This window comes from Gossypium arboreum, chromosome 8 (assembly GCF_025698485.1).
Source record: "Gossypium arboreum isolate Shixiya-1 chromosome 8, ASM2569848v2, whole genome shotgun sequence".
NCBI lineage: Eukaryota > Viridiplantae > Streptophyta > Magnoliopsida > Malvales > Malvaceae > Gossypium > Gossypium arboreum.
In genome coordinates, this window is record NC_069077.1 from 88,396,528 (window position 1) to 88,400,084 (window position 3,557).

At 36.9% G+C, this 3,557-nt stretch overlaps 1 non-coding gene across 1 annotated transcript; it reads left to right on the forward strand.

Moving 5' to 3' along the window:
* The first annotated feature begins 823 nt into the window (after positions 1 to 823).
* On the forward strand, positions 824 to 930 carry LOC128280309 (small nucleolar RNA R71). Its single transcript, XR_008270489.1, has one exon. It is a non-coding gene; the product is annotated as a small nucleolar RNA R71 (small nucleolar RNA).
* Positions 931 to 3,557: the final 2,627 nt, after the last annotated feature.

A 3,557-nucleotide genomic window follows, 5' to 3' on the forward strand; every position in this document is an offset into this window, starting at 1 on the left:
TTACCTCTTCTCGTCCTTTGTTCATCGCGTTGTCTTGCTGTAATTCTGGCTCAGGTGTAATGAATCCTTCCTTATCTTGGGCACTAATTGCATTGAGGTGTTCCCTCGGATTAGGTTTAATATTACTTGGTAGGTTACCTTGTGGTCATTCAGAGATTAGTTTGGACAACTGGCATATTTGAGTTTCGAGTCCTTGGTTTGATGCTTGTTGATTTTTAAGTGCTATCTCGATATTTTGGAAACAGGTTTCTGACACTGAGATGAATTTAGAAAGCATCTCTTCAAGATTGGTTTTTTCTCCTATTGATAAGGTGGCTATTGAAAACCCTGAGGATTTTGTGGCTTTGGATTTCCTTGACCTCCCCAAGAAAAATTGGGGTGGTTCCTCCAACCTGCATTATAAGTATTACTGTATGGGTTATTTTGAGATCTAAAGTTATTGTTACCCATATAGTTGACTTGTTCTTCTTCAGTTGTAGGATTGAAGGATTGGTATTCTATATGCACACCTCCTCCGCTTGAGTCACACCTCATTACTGGATATACCTGCGTAGAACCAAGTAAACCGTCAATCTTTTTATTGAGAAGTTCTACCTGATTAGAGAGCATGGTGACTGAATCGATGTTATAAACCCCGGCTATTTTTGTTGGCTTTATCCTCATAACTTGCCACTGATAGTTATTCAGTGACATCTCCTCTATAAATTCTTAGGCATCTTTCGGTGTTTTATTATTGATGGTTCCGCCAGCAGCTGCGTCAATCATTTGTCTTGTCGAGGGATTCACACCATTGTAGAACGTTTGAACTTGCAGGCAAAGCGGTAACCCATGGTGAGGGTACCTTCTCAGTAAGTCCTTGTATCTCTCCCATGCATCGTAAAGTGTTTCTAAATCCATCTGCACAAAAGAAGAGATATCATTACGTAATTTGGCCGTTTTAGCTGGCGGAAAATATTTTAGTAAAAATTTCTCGGTCATTTGTTCCCAAGTAGTGATAGACCCTCGTGGTAACAAGTTCAACCACTGTTTAGCTTTGTTTCTCAGTGAAAAGGGAAATAACCGAAGACAAATGGCATCATCAGAAACGTCATTGATTTTGAATGTATCGCAAAATTCAAGAAAATTTGCCAAGTGCTTGTTGGGATCCTCATCCTGCAAACTATCAAACTGAACAAACTACTGTATCATCTGAATTGTGTTAGGTTTTAGTTCGAAATTATTCATAGCAATAGCAGGCCTAACTATACTAGACTTAGTTCTTGTTAAAGAAGGTTTAGCATAGTCATACATAGTACGTGGAGCAGGATTTTGATTAGCTGCAATTGCAGGAGGCAGCTGATCGCCTTGGTTTTCAGCCATCTCTTCAGTTGGGGGTTGAGTATCGTCTTCTCGCTCGTTCTCAAGGTATCATAAGCTACGCCTTATTTCTCTTTGATTTTTGCGAATTGTACGGTCGATTTCTTCGTAAAAAAGTAATGGTCCCGACGGGTTTCTTCTAGTCATAAACTATAAAAACCTGCCACGAGAGAGAAAAAGTAAATTAATAAATAATAAAATAAAATAAAAGTACAAGAAAAATAAATGGCTAAAGTAATAAAAATTTAGTGTTCCTAATATTTCAGTTCCCCGGCAACGGCGCCAAAAACTTGATCGCGTGATTCGTAACAAGTAATAAATATTTATAACGAAGATCAAACCTAGGCTAACTATTATCACGACAAAAAGGCAAGTGCTCCTATCGAACAATAGTATAGTAACGGCAAGATCGAGATATCGTACCCAAGGGAACCAAAAGTACTAGTAATAACTATCTTTTTACTATCTAACCTAGAAATAAAAAGGGTTTGTTTATTAAACTAATTATCTAAACTAATTAACTAATTTAATTAAAGCAAAAAGAAAATTTGGAAAAAGACTTGAAGAGGAGCAATTGATCAAGACGACACCCAATGAGGAATCCATCTAGATTTCACTTGTTATCTGACTCTGAACCGGACGATTTATTCACTTGACTTGTTCCGTAGAGATCCCTAAGTTAAGTTATTATCCCTATTCAAGACTAATAATGTCTAATCTCTAGATTGAATAACCGAGACTTTTCTCTAATTAACACTCTAGGGTTGTTTTAACTCGATCTATGGATCCCCTTATTAGGTTTCACCCTAATCCGAAAAAATCTCGTAACCCTATTTCTAGGCGTTCGATCAACTCCTCTTAATTATGGCAAATCTACTCTTAGGCAGGGTCTATTCCTCTTCTGCATAAGCACATCAAATCATGAATTAATACCTGGAATATTAACTCAAGCATTAAGAACACATAATTAAGAACAAATCAAGTATCTATCATATAGTTCAAATAATAATAACAAGATCCATCATAGGTTTTATCCCCCTTAGGTATCTAAGGGGTTTAGTTCATAATAAAATAAGAGTACATCTCAAAAGTATGAAAATAACAAAACATAAAGAAAACTCTAAAACCCTTGAAGGAATTCTGAGAGAGATATTCAGTCTTGAAGTAGCTCCGACTTTTGAGATGGATCATCTGGCTTCCTTCAAGTAATTCCCAGCGTGTGGTTCTGTATTCCAGAAAAGTTCTGGAAAGAGCGGCCCCCTTCTAGGTCACGCTTAGGGTGTTTATATAGGCTTTAGATTGACTTTCTTCCTCCCTAAGTACCCTTTTCCATGTAAAATACAACTCTTTGAAAAAGGGACACGCCCGTGTGCCATGGCCGTGTGATGTGTTTACCAGGCCGTGTTCGATTCGTTAAATTGCACACAGCCATGTGGGCTCAATGGCCAGGCCGAGTGAATCGTGAAAACCTTGGTCGACACCCCCGAAGGCCACGGGCGTGTGAGATGCCTGTGTGGCAAGGCTTAAGGCATGTCATCTTGTTGATTTGGTCTATTTTGTCCCTTTTTAGCTCTTTTTTGGCTTCTTTTGACTCTTGGTGCTCTCCTGAGTACAAAACATGAAATAATCGGATTAAGAGCACCAAAATCCACAAATCTAGTAATAAACATCCATAAATATGCTAAGTGTTTGGGGTATAGATATGTATAATTTGGCGTTTATCAATACCTTAATCAAGAAATTCAATAGCCGAAGCCTAGCTATCCTTTTCTTTTCTTTTTTGTGTGATTTTCGGCTGACGAACTTGAGAAAATGAGTTTATTTTAAGCTTTGTTTTATTTAACTTATACTATTAATCAAATACCAAATTTGCCCTCTATTAAAACATATAAAAATCATTTCTAATAAGGCCATATATGTCCATTAACCATGTAAATGGCATAATTACCATATAAGGACCTCTCATAAATAAAGCCAAATCAATTAAGCACTTTTAACATATAGCAGGAAACTTTTACATTTTACGCGATTAGGTCCTTTTTATTAAATTAAGCACACAAACATTCAAATTTTCATACAAGACTTTCACACATGCTAATTCACACATCATAAACATAGAAAATAATATTTAAACTTTTCTATGACTCGGATTTGTGGTCCCAAAACCACTATTTCGACTAGGGTCTAAACCGGATTTTACA